Here is a 12,116-nt window from a genome sequence, read left to right as displayed (position 1 = left end):
TTATGATTTGTACCATACTTTAAAAGGGTAAACATCATAGTACTTGATTAGAAGCATGAATGCAAAATTACTTTCACTCTTGTGACCATCAATCATTTTATGGCAATGTTTAATAGTTTACAAGGGCAATGAGAATGCATTATCACATTAAAAACTCACTACAGAGCCAGATGTGGTGCCATACACCTGTAGTCCCAGCTCCTCAGTAGGCTGAAGCTGGAGGATTACTTGAGTCTGTGAGTTTGAGGTTTGAGACCAGCCTGTGCAGCATAGCAAAACCCTGTCTCTGGGGGGCAAAAGCCAAACAAGCAAAAAAAAAAAACTCCAGAAAAAGTAAAGGCTGCTCTTCATATCCCTTTTAATCTAACTGTGCCCTGGCTTTTCTGTTATGAAAAAAGAAAATCCCTCTTTGTTTGAGTATAAAATCATGGAATCTTTTCTTGGAAGAAACCTGCAGATAATCTTTAGTTCATTCTTGTCATTTTTTATTGAGGAAAACTGAAAACTGGAGAGGCCGGGTTGCCAACTGTAATATAAGGTATCAGAGTCAGATCTCCAAACTCCCACTTTTTAAAAACAAAATTGTGTGTATAGCCTTATATTGTATATTCTTTATTATTATCTTGAGACAGATTCTCGCTCTTGTCACCCAGGCTAGAGTGCAGTGGCATGATCTCAGCTCACTGCAACCTCTGCCTCCCAGGTTCAAGCAATTCTCCTGCCTCAGCCTCTCAAGTAGCTGGGACTATAGGCTCCCGCCACCACAACCGGCTTATTTTTTGTATTTTTAATAGAGACGGAGTTTCACCATGTTAGCCAGGGTGGTCTGTATCTCCTGACCTTGTGATCTGCCTGCTTCGGCCTCCCAAAGTGCTGGGATTACAGGTGTGAGCCACTGTGCCCGACTACATAGCCTTGTATTTTAGAGTTTTATTTTCGAATTTGATAAGCACTGATTAATTTACTATTTATTTTTAATGAATTAACATATGAAGTCTGTTTTTTGGTCTTTACTGAGAATTCAGGCTCACCTCTTATGCTATACAAGTATGTTAAATTTAAAAATTATATATTTTAGTGTTTTTATGATTGTGTTTGTGAAATTAAAGTAGATTCCATTCTAGGAATCTCAGTTGCCATAGTATGTTACATTCTACACTGATGAGGCCCAGATACACTGTGAAATAACATTTTAGAAACTTTCCGAAGTTACTAGAGGCTACAGAAATGCAGAGCTTTGATTAATCTTGGGAGGGAGGATGCAGTGAAACTTGACATACCAAATAATGAATAAGGATAAAGTTGGTTACAAAAATAGTACACGAGGGGTCTTTAAAAGGAATTGAATGTTTTAAATCTCATCAAGTTCTAATGGGGCTAGAAGTTTGCCAGAATACAAAGAGCAAAACAAAATAAAACCAAAAAAGTCTACATCAAAATCTTGGGTTTTGGGTAGTATTTGGGCATTTTCTTCTACTTTTTTTTCTCCTTTTGGAGAAAAATTGGAATGTAGGAATTTTGGAATACCTAAGAAGGACATGATAGCTGTTTGCAAGTCAAAGGTATGTCTTTGTTGATAGTGTTACCCTTTTTTGTTTCAAGTAGAGGCAGATTTTTTCCCCTCAAAATTAGGAAAGAATTGCCTAACAATTAGTTTTGTCTAATAGTGAAATTAACTCTGGCAGTGAAATAGTACACATCACCAGAACTCTTCAGGCAGCAGTTAGACAGTTGTATTTAATGGTTTGTGTCTTTCATGATTTCATGAGAACGCATCTAGAGCAAAGGGGAAGGCATGTTGTTTGAAATTGAAGCACAATTTAGTAAAATATTGCTTTTAAAGTACTGGTGTCTGGTATTCTGGATTGTGGCAGTTCTAATCTCTCCAGGGACAAGTACAAATACATTGTCACTGGGCTTTAAAATGAATAATTGAGAATTTGTGATTGATATGAGCAGTGTACTTTTTGGCATTTAGTAAATTGTCACAGTGACAGAAGGAAGTATTTTTTGAACTGAGGGTTTTGGAGGTATCAGAAAATCAAATTTCGGTTTCACATTGTTTTAGGGATAGAAAGAGGTTCTGAGGCTCCCAGTTGACCAGAAGGTTGAGTTGTTTCAGTTTGTGGTTTCCTAACCCTATCAGACTCACACACTCTACTTATAATAGATATTTTGTGGCACTTTTTTGACTATCTTGAAGTGGCATTCATAGATAAGTTAACTGTACTCACATGTAACTTTTAAAAAGTACACATAATGCCTCAACTGTAATAAAGGAGAAAGACATGAAGCTAATTTCTAATATTATTTAAACCCGTAAATACTCAGGTCCTACTATACCAGAAGTAATAAAGTACCAGTATATTCATAAATATACATAGTTTTGTTGTGAATGTACAGTTACACTGCAGAATGATGTAGATGTGTTGTAATGTTTACTTAAATACAATAAATGATGTTTTTATGTGACTTTCTGAAATGAATGACTTTTGGTAAAATTCCTACCGGATCAAAATACCACCTTTTCTTTATTCACATGAATTACATTCTTGGAAAATCGATTGTACATTAAAATGGTACAAAACATACTTTCGTGTTTATATGTAAAATGGAATTCGATTCTAGGTTTTTTGCCTACATGAGTGGACAGTGGAAAGTTGGGGGATGTGTGCCTGTTGTCTCAGCACATCTAGCATCTTTAGTCTTTGCCCACTGTATATCAGTAGCATTTGCTGTCATTGTGACAGCCAAAATCATGTTTCAGACTTACAAAATGGATCCTGATTAGAACTGCTGAGAGCATGGGGCTTTCTGAGTGATGTGTATGTCTTAGCATACACCCCTCCCTTTCTCACCTCCACTTCCACCTCCCCTCCAGTGTGTGACAGTGTGTAGTATAAGGACTTGGAAACAAAATGTGCTGTTAAACGTTTTTTCCGTGTTGTGTCTAGCCCTTAATATATGATATCACTTATTTATTATGTTTATTGCTTTTTCTCTTTCTCCCTTTGTTGAAATGTACACTCTTCAATGGGCTTTTATTTATTTATTTATTTTTTGAGATGGAGTCTCCCTCTGTTACCTAGGCTGAAGTGCAGTGGCGTGATCTTGGCTCACTGTAGCCTCCACCTCCTGGGTTCAAACGGTTCTCCTGCCTCAGCTTCCCCAGTAGCTGGGATTATAGGTGCATACCACCATGCCCGGCTAATTTTGTATTTTTAGTAGAGACTGGGTTTCATCATGTTGGCCAGGCTGGTCTTGAACTCCTGACCTCAGGTAATCCATCCACCTCAGCCTCCAAAGTGCTAGGATTACAGGCATGAGCCATGCCCGGCTTTTTTTTTTTTTTTTTTTTTTTTTAATGTTAGTTGCCTAGAATAGTACCTGCATAGCTGTTTAAATATTTGTTGACCAACTTAGTTAAAAAATATACTTCAGCATTGTTTTGTGTTCTCAACTGTATACTATATCGTCATAATACTAAATTACATTTTCTCAAATACCTTTTTGCTTTAGAGCTCTTGCATGTGTTGTGCTCTCTACCTAGAGTCCTTGTCTTCTCCCACTCCTTTTTTTTTTTTTTTTTTCTGAGACTAAGTCTTGCTCTGTCGCCAGGCTGGAGTGCAGTGGTGCACTCTTGGCTCACTGCAACCTCCACCTCCCGAGTTCAACCGATTCTCCTGCCTCAGCCTCCCAAGTAGCTAGCATTACAGACACACGCCACCACACCCAGCTAATTTTTGTATTTTAAGTAGAGATGGTGTTTCACCGTGTTGGTCAGGTTGGTCTTGAACTCCTGACCTCACTACTAGCCCTGGCCTCAGTCTCCCAAAGTACTGGAATTACAGGCGTGAGCCACTGCGCCCGACCTCCCCCTCCCTTTTTCACCTGGCAGATTAATACTAGTCTTTCAGATTACTCATCCTTACTTCTCAGAGATGATTTTCCATCTTGTCCCTAACTTCAATGATACCGTCAATTTTCTTTTTACGTTGTGTTTACTTTTATGATTACACTAAATCACTTTAGTGTGGTTATACTTGTAACTTGCTTGTTTACATGGTGTGTCCTTTCTGTACTACGAAACCCTGAGGGTAAGGAACTCTATTTACAACCAGAACATGGCATAATTCCTGGTAAATTAATGATACAATTCGAGTTTCATTTTAAAATCAAATTTTTGTAGAGTTCAAACATCCTATTTTTGTGTTTGTTTCTTTCATATCTTCCCAAACCAGGATTTTCTCTCACAATGCCAAATTATGAACAGTTTTATCTTGAAGTTCCTAGTAGTTTGTGGATTAATTGACATATTATATTTTGATTAGCAACCACTGGTTTAAACATTTATTTTGTCTGAGGTCAGAATACCTCATTGGGAATTGTAATGCTATTTTAACTTCTAAACAGCAAATGAATTAAATGAATAAATAGATATGAAAATGAACTGGAACATACTAAACAAGTATATTTGGTTTTTGCTAAGTATTTAGCTTAGTTTGAGAGTAAGCTGCTATCAGTTGAGGATGGGTATCTTTGAATAATTTAGCTGTAACCATGAATGTGAATAACTAAGAGGACTATTAGTACACGTGTAAAAGCAAATTACCCTCTTTGTACAGAAATAGAATTACCCTGAAAATCGGTATTTCAGGATACTTTTACAGTTTACAAGGGGTTTTCTGTGTGATACCTCATTTGAAGCACACTCTGAGACATGTGATAACATCACCATTTTATAATTGAAGAAACAGTCTCAAATTTTACCTTTTTCCAAAGTTGCATAGCTAGTGAGTGGTAAAACTAAAATTCATACCTAAGTCTTCAAATGCCAAATTATTTGTTCTTTCTACTACATGATGTCTGAGTATGTTAGAAATAAAGAACAGTATATTTTAATAAAATATACACAGAGCAAGACTTTATTGAAATAAGTTTGGTATTTTCCTATTAGTCCTCAAATTTTTATTCTTCATTGTCTAATAAACTAATAGTTTTACCCTAAAACTTGAGTTGAACACTTATTTTTCCTATTTTTTGAGTTAAATCCTATTCATGACAAGTCTGGGGTTTAAACCCTTCCTGAATAAATTTTTTTCAAAAGGCAATGGTTTAAATTCACTGTAGTCATGGGTAGTTTATTCAGAGGCACTATCAGAACCTGTTCTAGTTTGCCTTTTTAGGACATCTGACTAGTTTACTGAGCTATCTGTAAGTTTTTCTACTTTTCTTTTGCAATTTTATTTTATTTTATTTTTTTGAGACGGAGTCTTGCTCTGTCACCCAGGCTGGAGTGTAGTGGCGCAATCTCGGCTCACTGCAAGCTCCGCCTCCCAGGTTCACGCCATTCTCCTGCCTATAGTCCCTGTCCAGTAACTGGGCCTATAGGCGCCCGCCACAATGCCCAGCTAATTTTTGTATTCTTAGTAGAGACTAGGTTTCACTGTGTTAGCCAGGATGGTCTCGATCTCCTGACCTCGTGATCCACCCGTCTCGGCCTCCCAAAGTGCTGGGATTACAGGCATGAGCCACCGTGCCCATCTTTTGCACTATTAAAGACAAACAAAAGGTGGGATTATACAGCTTAATTTGTCTCCAACAATCTTATTTTATGCGTCTTATTCTGTGACAGTTATTAATGATACCCTCTTTCACTCTTAAAATTATCCTGATTTGGATGATAAATTTAAAGGCCTATAAGTTATCTATTGCTGTGTAACAAATTGCCCGAAAACTTAGCTGCTTAAAACATTTATTATCTTAGTTTCTGTAGGTTAGTAATACAAGTGTGGCCTACTTGGTGCCTGTGGCCCAAGATCTCTTATGTGATTGCAGTCAGGGTGTCAGCAGGAGTCACAGTGTCATCTGAAGGCTCAGTTCAGAGAGAATTCAGTTCTAAGCTCACTCATGTGGTTGTTGGCAGGTTTTAGTTCCATGCCATGTGGGCCTCTCCACAGGGCAACTCCACAGCTGATAACTAGTTTCTGTTAGAGAAAAAAGGAGGGGGCAGGGAGAACTTGGAAGTTTCTGAAATGGCATCTTATTACCTCTGCTGCATTGCATTTGCTAGAACCTACTTACTAGATCCAGTCCTCACTCAAGGCGAGGGATTGCATGAGGGCGTGAATATCAGGAGGTGGAGATCATTGGGGCCTATCACAGATAGTCACCTTAATAAAAGGAAAACTGCTTCCACATAATACTTTTCCACAATGGAGTACAACTCATTACCTGTTGCTTTTTTTGTTTTCCTGAATAAATTTACTTCAAACATCTCCCCAGCTCTCTTATTCATGGCTGCTTCTGTGCATTTAATTGTAGCTGGAGAAAAACACAGCCATGCTGATGGGTTTCCTGTCAAATTTATAATCACAAGCCTCAGTAAGCCCCTTATTGCTCTCTGGCAGTCCTGGTACATTTTCCTGGCCCATTCAGTGTCTTATTCCTTCTCCTCTTTCTTCAAACCACTCACATTTCTTCCTCTATTTTTACTTTCCAAAAATAGAAGTAATCTGAAGAGAACTTTCACAAGCTCTCACCACCGTATCCACCCAGGCTGGAGTGCAGTGGCACGATCTTAGCTCATTGCAACCTCCGCCTTTTTGGTTCAAGTGATTCTTGTGCCTCAGCCTCCTGAGTAGCTGGGATTACAGTCACCCGCCACTACACCTGGCTATACGATTCCCTCTTGTTATTGTACTTACAAATGCTCTACTTGACTGGTAAATCCCATTCTCCCTCAGTTATTCATGAACATTGTTACAGTTCTCCCCCTCCTCATGCAGCATCAAATTTTCTTCTCTATTAAAACATTTTCATCAATGAATAAGCATGCTCTAATTTATTCTGTCTTAAAAAAATAGACTCTCCTGAGTCTACTTCTCCATCTAGCTACTATATTTCTTTGCTCCCCTTTACTTAATTTTTCTGGTTCTTCTTTTCCCATTTTCTTGTAAACCCTCTCCAAGCAGTCTTTGGCCTCACTGTACTGCTCTTGTCAAGATCAGTGAACACCTCCATGTTCCTAAATTGAAAGATTAGATCTTAATTATCATCTTAGCTACACATCACTAGGATTTGACATAGTTGATTAGTCCGCTTTTGAAATATCCCCTTGATTTGACATCCTGGATTTCTTCACTCTACACTGGCTGCTTGTTTGACTACTCCAGAGCAGAGTCTTCAGGTCTTGTGGTATCCAGGATCACTCCCTTAGTTAATTAATTTCATTATATGCTGACAACTTCTGATTTACACATCTAGCCCATAACTTTTTCCTAAACTCTAGGCTTACATATCCACTGCCAACTTGACATCTTTACTTGGGTGTCTAATATGATTCTCAATCCTAACACGTCCACAACTGAACTTTTGATCTTCCCACTCAAATCCAAACCTCCTACCGTCTTCCTCATTTCATTAACTGGCAACTCAGTCTTTTTTTTTTTTTTTTTTGAGATGAAGTCTCACTCTGTCACCCAGGCTGGAGTGCAGTGGCGTGATCTTGGCCCACTGCAACCTCCACCTCCTGAGTTCAAGTGATTCTCCTGCTTCAGCCTTCCGAGTAGCCGGGACTACAGGTATGCGCCACCATGCCTGGCTAATTTTTGTCTTTTTTTAGTAGAGACGGAGTTTCACCATCTTGGCCAGGCTGGTCTTGATCTCCTGACCTCGTGATCTGCCCGCCTCGGCCTCCTAAAGTGCTGGGATTACAGGCGTGAGCCACCATGCCCGGTGACAACTGAGTCTTTTTATGTGCTCTGGGAAATAAGTGTTACCCTTGGCTCCTTTCTTATCTTATACCCTACATCGAGTCTAACAGCTTATCCATTTTATAACTTCAGCACTTATCTGGAATCTGAATACATCTTTCACAGTGTTTGGTCTAGTCCATGCTACCATCATCTGTTAAATAATAGCATTTCTGATGATGGAAATAACCTCCTTCCTAGTTTCCCTACTTTTGTCTTGTATCCCTTCCCCTTCTCCACACGTGTCTGTTCCTAAATTGCAACCAGAGTGATTCTTTAAAAACTTAAGTCAGGGCCAGGCATTGTGGCTCACGCCTGTAATCCCAGCATTTTGGGAGGCTGAGGTGGGAGGATCGCTTGAGGTCAGGAATTTGATATCAGCCTGGGCAACAAAGTTGAGACCTTATCTCTACTAAAAATAAAACAAACAAAACATAAGATAAGTACACACATAAGACAGATCATGTGTCTATTTCCCTAAACCTTCTAGTGGCTTCCCAACTTGGACCATAAAAATCAAAATCTTAACAATGACCAACAAAGTTCTATAGCAGTGCTATCCAATAGAAAAATGTAAGCCACATGTGTAATTTAAAATTTTCTAGCAGCCAAGCTATCTAAAGTAAAAAGGAAACAAGTGAAGTTGATTTTAATGTTATTTAAACCAGTAAAGCAAAATATTATTTCAACATATCTGTGTAATAAGTTATTAATGAAATTTGTTTCAAAAATAGCAAGTCTTCAATATCTGATGTGTAGTTTATACAATTTGGATGCTAAATTTTTATTGGAAATACTGGATTCATATTTAGATGTCATAAAGTTTATAGTTGAAAATGTAGACTTATATACCCAAGTAGTTCCAAATCATTCTTAAAAGTTTAAAAATAACTGAATCCAGTATTGGTTTCTTAATTTTAATTAAAGTTTAAAATATTATCAAAATTCACTTCCTAGCCATATTTCAAATTTTAAATGCCATATGAGGCTAGAGGCTGGCTTACTGGACAGTGCAGCTCTTTACCATCTGGCCCCTGTTCTCTGCCTCATCTCCTGCTGCTCTCTCCTTTGCTCATTCTGCTCCAGCTATAATGGCCTCGTAGTCTTTGATTATGGCAGATACTTCTCATTTTAGGGCATTTGAATTTGCTGTTCTTTTTGCCTTAAAGCTCTACCCCTAGATGGGTGCACAGTCTGCTCCTTCACCTTCTTCAGGACTTCACTCAAATGTCACCTTTTTAGACATTCTTTCTCTTACCAACCCGTTTAATATCTGTACAAATTGCCTTTTCTCCCTACCTCTTCGATTTCTAGGCTGCCTTCTGAAAGAAGAGAGAAGAGGACTGGGAGGGGAGAGGTGACCTGATCTACAAGGGAAAGCAGTGAAATATCAGAATTGTCCTATACAGATAAATGAATATGTTAGACAAAAGCGTAGAGTTAGATAAGGTTGAATAAGAGATCATATCCCTTCAGCTTGCTTGCTGTCTGAGCAACTTATATGATTATTTTTGTGTATACATGACAACCCTTTCAGATATTAAGCTTCTTAAATGCGAAGCTCTGCCTTAATGTCCTCATATACCTTCTTTGGCATCTAGCATGTAACTTTGACCAAAAGGCAATGTGAAATATCCAGTTACGGGCCACCTATTGGTTAGCTTTTTGTGTTTTACGTCCTGCGGTTGCCTCTCTATCCTCTGTTCTTTTCAGTGCCAGCAACTAGTATACTTGCTGATTGTTTTCTTGTGTTGGCTTCGCGTGCCCTATGGCAATAATTGTAACATTGATTCTTTCTTTCCTTGTCCATCCTGGTACACTCTTCCTCATTTTCCAAAGCCAATTCTTGAAAGAAGCCTTCCCTGATTCCCCGGGTTTACAGATGTCCTCCCCAGTGCCGCCTTTGTGTCGTGTATACTATAATTCTTATATCCTTATAGGAAAATAATCATATAAGCATAGTAATGAGAATATGAGTTCTTGAGAACAGGGACTGTGCCTTACTAAATTTTTCTTTATTAAAGATAAATGTATTTTTAATGCTTTCCTCGGTGCATGTTATATTGAACGAACCAGGCACAGAGCAGCAAAAGAATTGCTATTAATGGGGGAAATTTATGTTAAGATACACGTCATTGAGAGGTAAGAGATGTGGAGCTATAGAGAGTAAAGGTAGAGAGAACAGTAAAATCAAAATCAGTCTCTGGAAAGGAGGATCTGAGATACTTAGAACTTTTACTGTGTCAGAAAGCCGGGAAAACATATACTCAAATGGAGTGGCAAAGCTTACCTGTTTGTATTATAGTAGTGCTTTTTTCAGTTCTCCTCTAGCTTTTGCTCTTCATATATTGTTTCTTGATATGTCTGTACAGTTATTTGTGTCCTTACTGTACATTTGATGATCTGACAAATGAGTAAAGATCATGAGATGCCTCATTTGTAAACTGAGGGATTGGGCAGATTATTGTTGAGAGTCCCTCTAACTCAGTGATTCTGTTATTTTGAGGAAAACAGATTCTGTTAGCAGGTGCTTTAATGGTACCCTGGTGGGCACAAGAATTTTCATCACTTTTGCCTCTTTGCTTCTACTGTTTGTTCTTTATAAATGAAGTACATGCTAAAAAGCAAGCATTTGAGCTGGATGTAGTGGCACACACCTGTAGTTAAGTTACTTGGGAGGCTGAGATGGGAGCTTGAGCCCAGGAGTTTGAGATCAGCCTGGGCAAGACCGCATCTCTCTCTCTCTCTCTTTTTTTTTTTTTTTTTTTTAAAGCAGGTATTTGAGTTGCCTTTGAGGATATTTTGGTAGCAAATTCAGAATATGAAAATATGTGTTGGCTGGGCACAGTGGCTCACGCCTGTAATCCCAGCACTTTGGGAGGCCGAGAAGGGCGGATCACGAGGTCAGGAGTTCGAGACCAGCCTGGCCAACATGGTGAAACCCCATCTCTACTAAAAATACAAAAATTAGCCGGGTGTGGTGGCGCATGCCTGTAATCCCGGCTACTCAGGAGGCTGAGGCAGGAGAATTGCTTGAACCCAAGAGGTGAAGGTTGCAAGTGAGCCAAGATCGTGCCGCTGCACTCTAGCCTGGGCAACAGAGCAAGACTTCCTCTTGGTGGAGGGGGAAAGAAAGTATGTGTTGACTTGGTTAACTATATTATCAGAAAACTACAGTTTGTGTAGTTGTCCAGAGTTATTTTTGGTGGCTCAAAAGTTTAAGCTGGCACTGTATCTTGGTAATTAACTCTTTTACTGATTTGGAGTTCTGAGTAAATTGGAAAAGTTATTTCTTCCTCCCTGTAATAACTTATTGCTAACAGTGGGGGAGTATATAAAGTTATTTCAGCAGACATCAGAAAAAACAAGCAGGGGACAAAACTTTTTCTCTGGTTCTTAAATATGGGTTCTTTGTTTTAAATAATGTTAAGCATCGAAAATTAAATATTAAAAAAGAGTTACCCTCCAAAATAAGTATTACAAGAAATAACACAATAGAAAAACTCCACAATACAAATGAAAAGGAGGTAAGTGTCTTCCCTTTGTACTCTTTCTGATTCTACCCACCCTTATCCAGTTCAGTTGAGACAGCTTTTGGCCTACAGATCACTCTAATTCTTAATTGTTTTCCTTCACAGAAAGTGTGACAACTCCTTTATTTGTTTTTACTTCTGCCTCCAGCAGTGAAGCTCCTCTATGTTAGTCTAAGGATTTCCTCTTGTACCTAGACTACCCCTTACAGACTATTTCATGAAGTCCTCACTCTTCCCTGGCTGAGAGCCAGATTTTGTCCTTTAGTGTGTACTAAATTACAGAAGTAATATTCCTGTTAATCATATGTATGTGACACCCAGCAGTTAGTGAAGAAACTTAGCTTGCTGCTAAGTATATATGCTGACTTATATGCCTAGGTCTTCTGTTGGCAAAACTTCAGGGCTCACCACAAAGGTCCCACTGTCTAGCTATGTGTTTAGTGAGAACTAGGTGTCTTCTTTCTTCTCTGTCTTACTGTTTATCTTTGTCATGAGCTTTTTTTCAGACTAATAAAGTATTTACAAAAATATACTTAATATCTTCCTGATGATTCTTTTGAATGAACAAAGTTATGTGCTTTGTAATTATGTTGATTTTCCAAGCTCTCCTGCTAGTTTTAAGACATAGTAAAATGTATACCATGGACATTCTTACTTTTGAAATTGGGCATTCTTAGAAGAAAAATATTGATCTTTGACATCTTGAACTGAACACTACAGTTTCCCATTATTTTGATACCGGAGAGAGAAAAGTCACCTGCTTAAGTATCCCATATCATAAGGAGACAAAACTAAGTATTTAATATAAATTTTAATGCATCTACCTTAA

At 38.3% G+C, this 12,116-nt stretch overlaps 1 protein-coding gene across 6 annotated transcripts in view; it reads left to right on the top strand.

The window, feature by feature from the left end:
* ARMC8 (armadillo repeat containing 8) overlaps window positions 1–12,116 on the top strand; it is a 112,398-nt gene that overhangs the window by 10,478 nt on the left and 89,804 nt on the right. The window lies entirely within an intron of this gene.

This window comes from Theropithecus gelada, chromosome 2, assembly GCF_003255815.1.
Source record: "Theropithecus gelada isolate Dixy chromosome 2, Tgel_1.0, whole genome shotgun sequence".
Taxonomy (NCBI): domain Eukaryota; kingdom Metazoa; phylum Chordata; class Mammalia; order Primates; family Cercopithecidae; genus Theropithecus; species Theropithecus gelada.
This window is presented reverse-complemented; position numbering and strand designations above follow the sequence as displayed.